The sequence below is a fragment of the Girardinichthys multiradiatus genome, chromosome 3, assembly GCF_021462225.1.
Source record: "Girardinichthys multiradiatus isolate DD_20200921_A chromosome 3, DD_fGirMul_XY1, whole genome shotgun sequence".
Taxonomy (NCBI): Eukaryota; Metazoa; Chordata; class Actinopteri; order Cyprinodontiformes; family Goodeidae; genus Girardinichthys; species Girardinichthys multiradiatus.
Window position 1 is genome coordinate 2304779 of NC_061796.1, and position 16752 is coordinate 2321530.

General features: G+C 38.3%; 1 protein-coding gene across 4 annotated transcripts in view; it reads right to left on the reverse strand.

The window, feature by feature from the left end:
* The window catches only part of galnt1 (UDP-N-acetyl-alpha-D-galactosamine:polypeptide N-acetylgalactosaminyltransferase 1), a 69994-nt gene extending 53635 nt beyond the window's left edge, over positions 1-16359 (reverse strand). The window contains exon 1 of one of the 4 annotated variants that reach the window (XM_047361108.1): positions 15909-16359. The gene's annotated coding sequence lies outside the window, so the exon portion shown is untranslated. Of the gene's footprint in view, positions 1-6441; positions 6465-15696; positions 15779-15908 lie in introns of those variants that run through there. The other 3 variants (XM_047361112.1, XM_047361109.1, XM_047361110.1) reach the window with 3 other exon arrangements.
* Between the last annotated feature and the right edge of the window lie 393 nt (positions 16360-16752).

A 16752-nucleotide genomic window follows, 5' to 3' on the forward strand; every position in this document is an offset into this window, starting at 1 on the left:
TATTAAGACAATAAAATACCTGAAATATTTCAGTTAGTGTGCAATGAATCTAAAATATATGAATGTTAAATTTTCATCATTACATTATGGAAAATAATGAACTTTATCACAATATGCTAATATTTTGAGAAGGACCTGTAATTAAAAGTAATCCTGGACAAGTCAACACAAGCTAAACTGACAGTAGCAATGCTTTATGCTGCAACGCAGCTCTGAAAGGTTCAAACCAAAACATATTCTTAAACATGTGTTGCCTTTGTCAGTTTAAACAGAGATGAATAATCAGAATTTATTAAATGCATTAAAGAACTCCCACAATTTTCTGTCCATAAACGCATCAACGATCAGCATGTGCTTGGATTTATTTTTCAGTTTAATAAAAACACACACACACACAAGCTTAGGGGCATGCTATTGCATAAACTGGGATGAGGAATAGAAATTTCAGAATTTTCTGTTAGATTCAAAACATAATTTCTAGTGAAGAACTTGCAACCTATTTTTGCCTTTTTAATGATTTCTAGCCCTTTAAGAAAGGCAATACTCCTTGTGGCATGGGGATAAACTACTACAAAAAAGACTTAAGACAAATGTACCAACACAAAAACAATGGATGAAAGTAATAATAAAATACAAGATGTGGAGAGATTGACATACAAAATTAGACTAGAGGAACAATGATGAACAACAAAGATATTGGGGGATTTGAATAGATACCAGTGTAGTTAAAATCTGTAGACTTTGTTCTTTGCTTTTTTTATAGGAATGTTTAGTTAAAGTTGTTTACTAAATAAGTAAAATCCATGAACTGACAAGTGTGTTATGCGAACAGATAAAAAGTTTGCTTACCAGTATTATTAGTCTTAAAACATTAGTCTATAAAACAAAAAAAATGCTTTATACTAGTCTCAAAAGTTTATTTCCACACAGCAAATATGTCTGAGATCCAGAAAACAAGAATCCCCACTGATATCATGTTTAAATGTATAAAGTATATAGCCAGGCCTCCCAACACATATAAAACAGTTTTCTACAAACCTTGGCTTCCTTTAAAAAAAAAAAAAAAACACCTATTGCTTTTGTGAACCTGAAAATCAGCCTTACTGTACTAATCAGATTTTATTTGAAGACTTTCCAGTTATGCGAGTAAAACACAATGCATTAGAAATCACACAATAAAATGTATTTTTCTAAGTCAATCTGACAATCACTGACCAATTGTTGTCACGTGTAGTAAATATAGATGCAGATGACTGATTTCAGTTGACTTCATTTCATAAGATTTACATAAATGGTAAATGGCTTGTACTTGTTTAGCACTTTATCATGTCCCCAAAGTGCTTCACACTACATTCAGTCATCCACCCATTCATACATATTCACACACTGACAGTGGTAAGCTACATTGCGGCCACAGCTACCCTGGGGCAGACTGACATAAATGGTATAATAACATTTGAGATAGACTGATAGGAAATTTTCAATGGCCAATGCAGATGTTGATATTCATTAATCAATCTACACAGTGTTTGAATTTCATTTGACTTTTAACTTTGTTTCCCTTCCTTCAACTTTTTTAAGCCATCAGCACTTTGTCAAATTTTGTTAGCAACTCACTTTTTAATATCTAGACACACAGACTGCCCTCTGTGACCTTCATTATTCACATGCACTTCATGAACAGTTTTTAAGTTTTGCACGGACATTTTTTGTCATTGTTCTAAATTATGTATAACTTAGAAAAATAAAGCATGTTCTAACTTGTTACAGTGATTCACTGCACTGACGACACACGTGAGCAATACAGATGTTGTGCAACACTGGTAGATGAAAACAATCGTGCGAGGGAAGAGATTCGGTAACCATTAAAATTAAAAATATATTAAGAGGACCCTGATGTTGTCAGTAGTTGTGGTGTAAACAACAGGGAAAAACAAACAAACAAAAAAATCCTAAAATCATCTAAGATTTCAGCTCATTTAAATAAGACAAAAGATATATTCCTCTAGGCCAGGAAGAGATGTTCATATATGTCATACAACCAATACTTTATGAGTCAGCAGAATTTGGATATTTCCTTCTTCTGGTGACTGGAGGGCAAGGAAGAGAAAGCACGACAGTCAGCATAGATGTTAAGAGCAGCGCATAGAGACACACTAGAGGTGCACGATCACAAAGAAGGGGATTGCTGGAGCTAAACTGAACACAATGTACAAGGTTACTCAAGGCGACAATGAACATTATTTTACTTTATTGAAGTGTTCAAGGTGACTACTCCACGCTTTGTGCTGTTCCTACACAGGATCTCAGGATGTTCCAACTCACAGCACTGGTAAACTGAGGATTGGGACTGGCTTATGTAACTAATGTGCCGGAAAACATTTAATTTAGATACAATTTGAATTTAACTTCCAGTTATAATAGTCCTGCCTTGGGAATAGAAAGTTTCCTTTTTATGGTCTGAAGCCATAGTATTTTTCTAAAGTAACTGGCTACTAAGAGTAAACGCTGAGCACAACCTATCAAACCATTCACATTGGCAAACTTGTCAGCAAAATGAATGTTACTCATTTTCAAACGTTACATACACTCTAGATTCCACAACTGGACAATTTTTGAAAACCACCATCTCCTTTTCTTTTATTTTGATCAGCTACCTTTTTGTCTGATATTTTGACTGAGTGACCTGCTGTCATTCCGTTACTTTGGCTGAGAGCCTGTTAGCAGCTTTTGGGAACAAAGCAACTAACTAACTCTCAAATGTATGGTCTTACCAAATGATTTTTCCCAATAATATACTGTAAACCTTCTAATTACTTGTGATTATTTGTATACAATTTAACAAAACATTATTAAGCTGCTACTAGACATGGGGCGATGCTGGATTCTGACAGTAGGATAGCTCTGAGCGAAAGTATTATAGTTTTCGAATGTGAAAAAACCCAAATATGTATTACGTATATAAACTAGGGATGCACAGATGTGAAACTCTGTCGATATCCCACATTAATATTGCCGTTATGGCCGATAATTGATATTTACCCATTTTAAATGTATTTCCCTTCCTTTTCAACAACATAAAAAAAAAAAACAACCACACAGCTGAAATTGCTTTTCTGCTTCAGTTAAACACCCCCTAAACAAACAAATACCACATTGTTAACCCCTTCCAGAAACACAAATGGCACCAAAATCAAAACAAACATCAGCTGTTAATATCAGCCCAGTTGTACCTATGGGGCCGATACCAATTTATAAACAAAATAACTAACTCTCTCTGATATCACTGTTAATGCCAATAAATCGTACATCCATAATATAAACCATAAATTGATATAAAGCTTATGCATTTTATAGGTATTAAATGTATTTCTTATTATTAATTAAGTTGCATTTAATCCACAAATACACATACGGAGCATGATTTTATTTATTCTTCATTATACAATCTGTTGGCGATCACTCATTAAGATCTGTGGCAGATAATTCATGCCAACAGATCAGTCATAATATTGTGACCAGCACGGGCACTCTGACTCTGAGCGGACCTCCCGTGACGTCACTGTTTGAATAAAAACACCACGTTCCAACAAACAGACCTATTTCCAAGCGGATTTCAGACGGGAACCGGACAGTAGAGGCACCAAACGCGCGTACGTCTCCTTGCTGGCAAGCAAACATGACTCAACAACTTGGATCCAAAAGTAACTACAATCATATGCAGCAAAGTTAAGTAATGATTTGCTGTTTGAGTATCCAGCATTCACAAGTGTGACTTGACTTTTCTTCTGAGGCCTCCAGAAGCAGCCCTAATCGAAGCGGATTTCCCCTACGGCCTGGAAAAGAAGGCCGGGACGCCTTCCTGCGTGCATTTCCAGGTAGCGAGAGCTACCCTGTCGCATCACGGCCACTCAAGGAGCCGAACGTGCCTTTGTCGTACGGTTTGGCCAGGCCAGCTAAAAGCCCTTCCCCACAGCTACGGAGGTTAGCTGCAAGTTGACCCTTTGTTTACCCACAGATGGATGTTTTCCTCAACACCCAGGACAACTTCTCCTCAGCACAGCTCACGTAAGAGGTAGTGTTTGGGCAGAGAAGATTAGTTTAGAATTAAATAATCTAAATAATGTTAATTTAATGACATTGTGTTGAGAAACTCAGCTAATGATGTGTTGTGTTTTTAAAGGTAAGACAAACTGTATTTAAAGGGTGGTTTTTAAACACAGATCGGCCATAACGCGCTGTATTAGTGGCATTTAAAAAAAGGTACATGTTTGATTCTGGTAACACTAATAAGCTCCTTTTTTTTTAGCTCCAATTGCTAACGGCTAAGAACACGTACTCGCCCACTTTATGAGTCAGCTGAAGATCATTCACCCAGAAAGGTTGTTAGTTTCCTATCTCGGAAATAATATTTCCCTAAATATTATTTTACTAAACGTGATAATTAATTAAACACCATTAAGACCCATTTATCCAAAAGGTTTATTCTTATTCAAAATATTTCCTTAAATATTATTTTACTGAATAAAAGGTAGCTAATTCATTTCCAGATTCCTCAAGATAATCCTTGGTTCTCAAACATAAACACTGCATGGTAATATTTCATCACTCTTTTCAACCCCCTTTGATTCACTTGTTTATATTGTACATAGCCCATTAGTCTTCCCTATTCTTTCATTTCTTCTTGGTGGTTTAGTTGGGTTGTTTTAGCATAGTAAAGAGTTTGTTGATTGAAAAATGTTTGACTTTAAGTTGACTTATTTTTGTTACTAAATTCTTGTATTTTAGGAAATTGTGTGAATTTATTCTGTGTGTGTGCAGAATTTGCTGTTCAATGATGCCAGAGCTTGGCAGCTTTTTATTACAACCAGCATTAACTTCTTCAGCAATCTGAGCCACAGTAATTCATCTGATAGATCAGACCACACAGGCCAGCCTTCATTCCCACAGTGCATCATTGAGCCTTGGCCAACTATGACCCTGTCACCAGTTTAATGTTTTTATATGTACTGACCACTGGGAATATCCCACCAGCAGTTTTGGAGCTGCCCTCACCCAGTCGTGTCACCATCACAAATTGGTCCTTGTCAAACTTGCTCAAATCCTTACACATACCCATTTTTCCTGTCTCTGACACATGAACTTTGAGGACACATTACCAATATATCCCCACCATTAACAGGTGTCATGTTGAAAAGTTATTGACTTCACCCGTCGTCATGTTATGTTTTCTTGATTGATTGTAGATCAGGTCAGCTACAGATATGTTAAAGATCAGAGCCAACAACCCTATTTAATTCCAGTTGTTTGTCAGTAACTGAGATGAATGTAAAGTTAGTGTAAGCAAAAACACCTCCTATTTTAAAGAAATCATGACTTTCTACAACACCACAGTTTGAAAGTAAACATGCTTTTTGTGCAGAATAGTAGTTCTTGTCTACTTTTCTGGTCTTTGTAAAATAGTGTTGGGAAGCTAACTGAAGGTGATGTTAGATAATTAATTGGCCTGGTTATGCTTCTCTGTAATTGGGCCCCTGACAAGCTGTTCCCTTTCCCGACAGATGTGCCAAATCCCAAAACTTCTACAATTTTGTTTCAACACAGTTCTACATTAAAAAGAGCAATAGGTGACACTATTTTTGCTACAGTAAAAAGCAATTGTTTTTGTTTATATTAAAGTATGGGTGGGGGGTAAATTTTAGAAGGATTAATTGTCAGTCTGCTGTTGCCACATGCAGAGGAGGGATTTCTACAAAGTCACTGCAATCGGTTGGGCTTTAGTTTGAATTGTATGGGCAACTTTATGTCACTGCACTGAATTAAAATTATGATCTGATTAGTCTGATTTATGTGTTCGTTCTATATGTTTGGATTGTTTTGGTGTGAACTGGATTCATTTGATTATATAATTCTATATACAGTAGTTAGATATGACTTGGATATAGTTTATGGATATATAAATAAACTGAACTGAGTCCTTCCTTGCAGCTACAGGTCAGAAGGGGTGCAGATACTCTAAGCACCATATGACCAGACAACACCTGGTCCATCAGTGTGCTGGAAAACCGTTGTTTAAAAGCCATAACTTTTTACAACCTTGCTGTACCATAACATGTAAACCATTCCATGCTTACTGCATATCCATGTGATAAACTAGCATCATTAAGCATATTTTACATTTAAAATGTTCAGAGGAATTTCACACGTCTTCCTGAAAGAACACTATCAGTTACTTTTTCCGATTATTAACACTTCATATCATTGCATTTGAAAGTAGAAGAAGTACAAGAAATTACATTATCTTGTAAAGAACACAAAAACATCATCCAACAAAGACCATCTCACAATGTGGAGCCGCAGATTGTTTTTGTACTTTGAGGGAGTTAAGACATATTCCTGCTGGGCCTTAATCTAATATTAAACTATGCGTATATCTTTTACCTTCAAATGAGCTCATGATGCCTTCACTATTCAACAACGATGGGACACAGGCATGCAAGCAGAGAACAGAAATAGCCCATTAAATCCTCCTCAGAGAAGAACCAATGCAGAAAACAAGAGACTGCAGCTTGGGAAAAAAAAAAAAAAAACCTCGTCTGAATACTGCGCTAAATCCTATTTCCTTATCGTTAAGCCTGCAGAAACGCTGTGTCCATCCAGCTGAGACACACTGAGTGTGACAGCCTCTGAATCATCTGTAAAGGCTCTATAGGCAGTTTAAACATTCTCTGGCACAGCTTAGGGTTACTGCTCTTTTTTTCCCTTCACAAATACAACATTTCCAACACAGCCATTTATGAGGAGTCAAAGTGCATTGAATAAGGCAGGAACAAGTGAGGTCACTGCATGACATAACGCAAAGATCATACTCCTCCCACTCAGCTTACAAAGTGTGATCTTCTCAATATAAATTAACATACTATTTTCAGGGAACATGTGTGCTGAATACACGTGTACAACCAGGATTTATCTGTTTGTATTGGCCTTTAGTTGGTTCCAGTATGAGAGAAGGCAGCACAGCACTGACAGGACTCCCTGGTGGCGCTGGCTGACCCACTTCGACGCAATTCTAGCCCTAATGTAACCCGCTGCAGAGCAAGAGGACACACAGGCAGAAGCACATGCGTACAAGTACACACACACACACAAACATACCACGAAGCTGTCTGCTTACAAATCCTGCTTACAAATGTCTGCTTACAAGGACGGCCAGCCAAAAACAAAATGCTAAATGATCCCCATCGGTTCCTTTTTTTCTCATCCTTCTGCTTTCTGCTTCTGAAGATCAGCTACTGAAGTGCTATTTGATCCAGCTAAACTACCTATCCACATCCTAAGTGACCCGTTTTAAGATCTACAACTAATCTAGGCTGTCTGTTTTAAGTAGGGGAGCTGATATAACAGGATAACCATCTTACAACAACAAACAAGACATAAAAGCTTGTTTCTTTAATTAAAGAGAAAACAAGACGAATTGGGTTTTTAAGCACTAAAACATCACAGTGGACTGGGTTTAACCAATTAGGAAGGGAAGTAACATATGGCAGCTTCTGCCTTTTCAGACCTGAAGCAGTGTATCCGAAAGAAAGGAGGCAGAGGAACACAGCAATACAGGAGAAAAGAAGAACTCTGTCTTTTATGTCTTAATTCCATTAATGTTTTTGTTAGTCAGGGCACTGTTCTGAGACTTCAGGGAAATCCACTGAAGTATATATGTGAAAACACATTCATGGAAACAGTACAAGATGCTACTTCTCTCGGCCTTCCGTAGATAGATCAGCCTCAGATTGATATGTTTTGGCAAGGTGAAATCAAAATGTAGTAACGGTTTACCCAACAAGACTCTCTTCTGTGTCTGTGTAGAAAATACAAAATATATAACACCGAAGCAAAGAGAAAGAGTGCTCAACTTGCTTATCTCCACATAGCTCTACCATGACCTGTGTTGTTGTTTTAGATTGTAAAATGAACTATTATGTACAACATCACTGTGAAGAGAAACACTTACAGACCCAAAAAACGTTTACATCACTGAGGGGACCAACTAACCCAGTTCAGCAGTTTGAGAAGCTAATGCCAAGTTCTGTCTCAGCATTGGTATCTTGTTTACACTCGCATCGAGGTCCTGATCAAAGGCATCACTGACTAACAAGTATCATTGTAGCTGACTACACGCAACCCAAGATCTCTGGGATCAACCTTTTGTTAATGGTTTTATGTTTGACCCAAAGTTGTGGACAATCATGTGAAGGACCTTGGAAACCAGTGTTGCCAACACGTCTGCAGCAGATCCGTCCTCACTTGCAAACGTAGCCATTCGGGCCAATTTTGGAGGTCATTAATGAAAGAGCCATGTTCAGTACCACCAATTTAATCAGGCAATTAAAATGTAAACATTCAGCCAAATCAAACAAAAATGGGTTGTGCTACAAGCCCAGCATTTTATGTGGATCCAATACTGCAGAGCATATAACCAAGCAACTGAGAGGATGCGAGACAGGGGGGAGCTTGAATCCTTATCACATAAAATGAGATGCTCTCTGTCAAACCATGGGTTGTTTTGAACACACTTTAGCTGGCTGTGCACCGGAGCACAGCATCACAGAAACAGTGGCTACTAAGTATAGAATAGGTTGTCATTTCAAGCATTTTTACGATTTTTTTTCACTGAATTATCAATCATGTATTTTTCATTTACTGTATTTATAGTATGTAAGGTGCAATTATATTTATAGTTTTAAGCATGACAATGGTTTTAACTGGCAGTGGCAATCATACTAAGTTTTTCCTAAAACTAAAACTTTTTGAAGGCTTTTGTTAAATAACACTAAAGTTTAATAACAGTTGTCGGCTAATGCCACTTCCATTGGAAACAGTAAATGAAGCCAAGGTCCTATCCTGGCCCAGCATATTTCTCAGCATACAAGATTTAAACATGTTGGTGATAAACAAAGAACAAATAATTGAAGTTAAAGCCATTTTTTAAATAGGAAAAAAGCTCACTATAGCATCTTAGCACTATAGCACAAATACAGATACTAAATGGACTAACAATATCTTATTTAGAAAGTTTAAAACATTTTAGACAAAGAGAACAAAGAAAAATGTGACTTGCCTTTGCAATGTAATCCTGATCTATGGATTTAATCGACATTAGACTTTTAGACAGTTAAAGAAACCCACCACTTCCCATTAAGATGTGATCCAAATAGAGGACAATTTTACACAATGGATAAAAGTGCCTTTGTAAGAAGTTACACTTCTGCTAATGGTTAACCTAAATTTTATGGGAAAACATTCTGGTTTAACTCTCGTCAAATGAGTCTTCAGTAGCAGCAAAGAATAATCAGTTCCACTTTTTTTCAGGCAGTGATGAAAACAGGTAGAAAAATGTTATCCAACTGCATTTATTGCTCTGCAAGAGCCAGTCAAGGTCACTTCTTTTACTAAAAACGTATAAGAGTTTGGTGTTCTTGTCAATTTCATAAATTGGTGATAAAGATCATTTTAACTGGTTACTTATAATCTCAGTCACGCTGTGCAGGGCAGATACCACACATCCAGCCAATCAAATTAACTTTAAAAGTTGTTTGGAAGGGTAATAATGGGTCGTGACGGCAGGTCTGCATGTTTCAGAAGTGATCTGGTATTTAGAGACTGTTCTGTAAAGCAGCTGTTTATCAGCTTAATGAGAGTGAGACCAGACAACCAGTAATCAGATGTACGGAGAGCTGCTCTTTCTGCAATGTTTTCTATGAAGAGAAAACTTAAACTAAATTTGACATTTTATCTTTAACAAAAAACACACCGTAACAATGGAAGCATGACACAGCATACAATGTAGGCACTTGCAGAAAACTTGGCTCCCCGTGTTTTTCAATGTCAACAGAATGGAATTTTCCCATCAGCAGGCTAATCTGTCACAGTTAAATAAAGAAATTACTAAAGGCTACAAAACTCTGTTTGCCAGTAAATCACATGGCTAATTAACATACAGTTAAAAACCACGAAAGTTACTGCTCAGCATACACTCACCAGCCTCTTTATTAACTACACCCATTCAATTAACACAAACAGCAAATCACAGGACAGCAACACAACTTCTTCAAACATCTGGAACTGGAAAATGACTTGCTGAACCTAAAGTCCCTCCCTTTATGACTACAATGTACCCCTCTTCTGATGGCTACTTTTTTTGCGGCACTAGTGGCCTTTATTTTCCATGTTTGTCAGTGAGCTGACAGGAAAGGAGCGTAGAGAGGGGGAAAGATATGCAGGAAAGGTCAACAGACCTGGGACTCGACCCTGTGAGAGCCTGCGTTGAGGACTAAGGCCTATGAACATGGGTCACGCATTTTACCCCTCTGCGTCTCTGATGGCTCCTTCTAGCATGATAATGCACCATGTGACAAAGCTCAAATCCTCTCAAACTGACTTCCTGAACTTGTTCACCATACTCCAATGGCCTCCAGAGTCACCAGATCTCTATCCAGTAGAGTGGCTTTGCGATGTGGTGAAATGGGAAATTCACATAATGGATATGCACTGGACTAATCTGCAGAAACTGAGTGGTGCTGTAATGTCACTACAGACCAAGATCACTGAGAATGTTTGTGACACATTGTTGAACCTCTGTTATAGAGAACTAAAGCAGTAGTGAGGGCTAAAGGGTTTCTAACCCGGTAATAACAAGGTGAACAATAAAAAGTGGCCAGTGTGTGGATAAGAACATGCATTTTAGCAAACCGATATTACACGCACAGCTAACTAACCATGAGCCTCAATGTGGTGACCATGATAATGGAACAATTTCTATTTTACACAATGAAAAGTTTTTTATGTTCTGGAATAAAAAATGTCAAAGGTTAGAATGTGGAGCTACAGGTTCTAACTTTCTAACATTCTGGCTTTGGATTTTAAATACAGAAATCCCTCACAATAAACTTGCTAAAGAACAGAGACTTCTGCACTTTTTGCTACTTTATAAATAATTGATTGGCCATTTGGATTGGAAAATAGGCGTTATTAAAAAGCACCAGCTGGGACGTAGTGGTGTAGGTAGAGCAGGTCCAAAACGTGCTGAACCAACCTCAACGCAGCAGTTACAGGTTGCATTACCAGCCCAGCCCATTTACTGAATCACTTCCACTTATCTCTTTGCCACACATCCTGTCTATCAACTGCCGAATAATGTACAACCTAGAAGTACCATGAAACAATAGCCTCTTTGTAAATTGCTGGGACAGAGTGAGAAAGAAAAACTTTACTAAGCACCAAGGGTTTGTATCATCTGCTGCTACAAAACAAAAACAAGCAACTCATACATAGCTCTTTCGGGGATGAAGAGCTATGTATGAGTTACAGGGATGGAGTCTCAGTTTTCTTTCCCGCAATGTTTGTCTGATTACAGCTGCTGTGAGCAATGGCAAGGTAACAAAGACGGATGACCTACGTTTGGGACAAGGTCCTCATGCATGTGTCTGTTTGCATGTGCATCTAATCTGGCCGTAGTCTGGACAGAGGAACAATGGCATTCCTGTGCTTGGAGCTCCAGGTGGCTGTGGAAACCGAATCCTTAACCAAGCCTCGCTGGCACACAGTCCCGAGAGCGCCGAATGCTGTTGCCTGCCTCCGAAGACATGGGCCAGAATAGAGCTATTGTTCCTGAGCCACCTCAGGGCAGTAGGAGGACCAAAGCCAGACTCAATGATAAACTGAGCAAATATTAAAGATTGTCACCTTTTACATTACATACTGAATCTAGGTAAAGGTACAAGCACATATTCTTCTTAATGTCATATTTCACAAAACCTAAATGAATATAATTTCCAGGAAAATCTGTCCGAACCACCCTTATTACGGTCACAATGTAAATACTAACACACACTTTCTATATGAGCTACAAACCACTTGTAACACACAGACACCCAGACTTTCACATCCTGTACATTTGACACCTTCATTTACTCAACCACTTGGAAGAGAGAAAAGAAACTGACATAGTTAGGGAAAAACTTAAATCAGTTGTTGAACACCTGGACATACAAGCACTGCACATGTGCTGTGGCCTCAGTGCAGAGTTAACAGAAAGGGCAGGAAACACATCTACTGACTTCAATGGCCTTGAAATGGGGAACATGATTCATTTCCTTTCTATGCCTGACTGTCATCCTTTACCACGGTACTGAGCTCAGTTGTAGGGCTCAATGCTAGATTGTGACACAGGACAATCTATCTAGTATGCATCTTTCACCTGAATTTTCATAATTTTGAGCACATTTAACTGTGAGAACCATTAATTCTTGACTATACTGACCTATTGGGTCTAGTTAAGTTTGTTGTTATGTTGTTCAGCTTAGCCCCGCATATATATCAAAACCTTTAGTTTGGGGTTGCACAATGTATCATTATCGCAGTATCACTGTATATAATATAGATATCACAAGGAACTGCTTGAGATGCAGCCAGTGTTAACTAGTTATTTAAATATTATGCATTCAGAGTACACCTGCAATATATTTGCTGACACTAGTTCTTAAATGCAGAATAAAAATGTTTTACAAGGTCAAGGAGTGGTACGGTTGTTAAGTCATTAAGAAGACTTTGCCAAAACAGCAGATGTCAGGCAGAAGCAACTTTTTCAATAAAATCTTGAAATGGAAATAATGAATTTCAGGAATTCTACCTTTTCTCAAAGTCCAAACACCATTATGGACCAAACGAAAAGGTAATTAGACTGCTAATCTAGTCCCCACCTTCTTTTTAACAGTATGCTCCGCTGAGGCTCAGCCAACAAGTGTGTTGGAGAGAACTGAACGCAGCCCAGCAGGCTGTAATAAAACATGTCAATAATAATTACAAATGCTTAGTTTATTAAACAAGAGAGCCACTCTTATGTAAGTTTTGTTCACACTTGTTTTATTGTAAGGACAAAGATGACATGTTATGACAACTATTATCAACAAGCTTAATCAAAACAGAGAGGCATCAAGCTAACATTTAACATGTGGCACACCCTGCCAAAATATCCTTAGCAGGAAAAAAATGAATTTCCTGAAGACTTTTTGTGGTTGTATGCGGCGAGTGAAATAGCCATTTAAATATAAAAGATAGAGTTACAGGTGTTTTAGTTGGGGGTTGCTATCTAAAACCAAGTAAAAAAACAGCTAAATCTGGTGCAGACTATTACTGGTGAGAGAGTTAGGTTGATCACAATCACAATACGATTGTGGAACATGTAATTCTGATTTATTGTGAGTTTTAAGTCCATACCTGAATAGTTTTTATCTTACAAAAAGGATTGTTTTCCCAACTTCCCAACATGCATGCTACGGGTAGATTTTTAGAGCTTTACAAAAAAATTTTATTAATTCCAATAATTTAGGTTATTTTTCTATTCAACTGTTAAGATTATATAAATTACCTATATGATTAAATACTTTCTGAGGTTAGGAATGTATTTACTTAGTAAAACGTGATTTTGAAGAAGAAAAATCGAATTTGTGAAAAAAAAGTACATATATTTCATAGGGCCCGAGATTTAGTTAGCTCATAACAGGCAGGAAGTGCCAATTTCACCTTCTTCGCTACAATCTCACACTACTCTCCAATTTTGCATTATTTGCTGTTATTTCAGCTTTTAACCTTGTTCTCTCTCTTTTCTCTTCCTAGAAGCTACACCTGGCCTGACTCTGTGTCTATCTGTGACACCTTTCTGGCGAGGGGCATCGTCCGAGCTTCTGCTGGCAACAACTTAATGCTCACCCTCTACCGATGACCCACTTGGCCCTGTCTTTCAGTGTTTAACCCTTTCTCTCTCCTAGATATAGCAATTGGCTGAGCTTTTACTGTGACTAACTATGTGCTCTCTTTCAGACTCTAACCTTGAAAACTGGCTCAGAATTTATCTGTTCTTTCTTTCTAGGTGAAACGACTAAGGGAGCTACATCCACTAACATTTATTTTTCCTTCCCTTAGAAAGTACTCCTGGATCAGTGCTTCTGTGTTCTTTTTGTGTCTCTGCTCTGTTCTCTCAAACCCCCAGTCGGTGGTGGCAGATAGCCGCTCACACTGAGCCTGGTTCTGCTGGAGGTATCTTCCTGTTAAAAGGGAGTTTTTCCTCTCCACTGTCGCTACATGCATGCTCAGTATGAGGGATTGCTGCAAAGTCAATGCAAGTGACTGTCCACAGGTTTTTGATTTAACTGAATATTGTTGCTCTTTATATTCAGTTAATTTATTTTGTTTATTCTTGAGGGATGGAAAGTTATCAAATTGATCAAGTTTAGGTTAGAGATGCACCAATCAATGAGCCAATTTTCATTTGATAATCTCTGATCAGTGGGGGAAAACACACTTTTATTTTCATCCTACTCACTGAATGCATCCAAAGTAAGAAATCAAATAATCTAGAAAGCATGAACCAACAACATTTACTATGACACACTTTGAGTTTAATAAAAAAAAAAAAAAATCATTAACTCGTTAAATCGATACTTTTCATGAATGGGGAACATCTCGTAATTCCTTCATTTTCTCATTTTCTGTTGGATTCAAACCTACTACCTCTTTCAAAGAACCAGTAGCATATTGTTTCTCTTTCATGTGATAAAATAACTTTGGAATGAAAAAAATAATAATAGTTGGTATTGGTCAAAATCAGAATTGCGAAATCAGTTCAGTTTAAGTTCAATTTGTTTGTATTTCTTTAAGTTACATGGCTCATTATACTTTATTTTCACAAATATAGTGGTTTAAGAAAAAGAAAAGCAATTAGCTTATCCATAGTTTCTCCAGACGTTTGACATTATCTAGAAATCAAATTTGCACTTTTAAAAATAAACTTTGAGAACTGCTTGCACAGAGGATAAAACACATATGTTCAGCTTTTCCTCGGCCCTTAAGAGACACAAGAGAGTAAAATTAATTTGTTTCCTGTCAATCATACGTCTTCATTGTCTGATCTGCATTTGTGACTCTCCTTGGACTAATAGTGAATCCATTTTCTTATCTCTCTAGATAATTACAGCATTGTTAATGCATGCTCACTCGAGCACAACCCATCATTAAACACATTCCCTGACATGTCAGGCTCTAAGCACCTAAATCAACTCACCAAGTCATTCGTATCCTTAAAATGTGGCTAAATATTATTCTAATCACTTTTTCCCCTCTTTGTGTGAAGCTGAGCTGACCGATCGAACCTCCAACAAACACATGATACACAACAGCAACCAACCCGAGGTTAAACTCTTGTTTGGGGGCTAATTTTACCAGTCTGTAATGTAACACTCAAGCTCCAGTGTTTCAGGAGGAGGAAAAAGGAGAGGAAACGGCCACCAGGAAGAGTAACACATTCTCCATTGTAAAAGCATGACGGTCAACTTTGTCCATGCACACCTTGCTGCGCTCCTTCACAAACACATGCAGACAGGGTAGGGCATCAGTTAACTGTCTCAGTAATTTGGATTAACCGTTAGTAAAATTTACTGCAGCAAAATGCGGCAAATGTGCGATTATTTTAACCCGACGGTGGCCCATTCACCGAAAATCAGCAGTCAATGTTGAACGCGAAACGTTAAGTGTCTCATAGGAAGTCTTAAAGAATGATGATTTTTTTATGCGAATCCTTACAGTCAGTGAAAAGTATTTAAAGGTGTGCCCGCAAGAAAAGAAAACGTGGAGCCATAATCTCACCTGTGAGGTGATAACCAGCGTGTTAAACGGTGAGTCGCATCACATCCCCGTTGCTTGGCTGCTTCTGTCAACAAGAACCCTCAGAAGCACCAGCCTGCTGCTGCTCCTACATACCGTTAGAACCTCGTTGGCCAGCGGCAAAACCAGCGGTAACATTGTGGGTCCAAAAAACAACAATAAAGAACATATTTCCACGCGTTTTGTTCGCTTACCTGTCGTGACGGGTCACGTTGATCTGCCGCCGTGGCACAAAAGACCGCAGGCTAGCTCCGAGGCAGAAAACTGACGTTGATACCGTAGAAAGTATCACCGCTAAGTTAGCGGGCTAGCTAGCTTAGGAAGCTAACGATGTGGGGAGAGTGGCTCTCTGTGAACGGTCGAGAAGAACCAGGCACCAAAAAAAAAACAAGTCCGGGCGTTTGTCCTTCTTTTCTTATCTAAAAGGACACAATGCAGACTCAAAAAGAATTAAAACAGAATATATCCATTTAAGAAGACCGGGAATGTGAGTGTCGGTTGAGTCTTCAGTGCCTCTGCGCCTCCGTGAGCGCTGCTGTCTCTCTCCCGGGTGGACGTGCTGCCTGTGCCACTGACTGTCTGACTGCGAGCTAGAACCCCGGCTGGCTGCTGATGTGCAGAGCAAACACTGGCAGCATCTCTGCTCATCCCTCCCTTGATTTCCTCAACCCGGAAGAAATACTACAATTTATGCCATCCTAATTTATGTATGCGCTTGACACGGCAGAGATGCGTTTAAAGCATGATTAAGTTAATGAAAATATGCTGGGCAAAAAAAAAAAAAACCTAAACAAAAAACCAACCCTCTGCAGATTAAGAATGATGAGGCTGGAGATTAAATAAACTGACTGCATGAGTAACAATAGTGCGTGACACAATATAAATCATTCAAATTCAATTCAATTCAAAAATACTTTATTAATCCCAAAGGGAAATTAAATGTTGTTATAGCTCATATTATGAAGGTTTCTTCAAAGAGCCGTTGCAGATGCTGATGGCTGTGGGCAGGAAGGATCTCCTGTAGCGCTCCGTCTTACA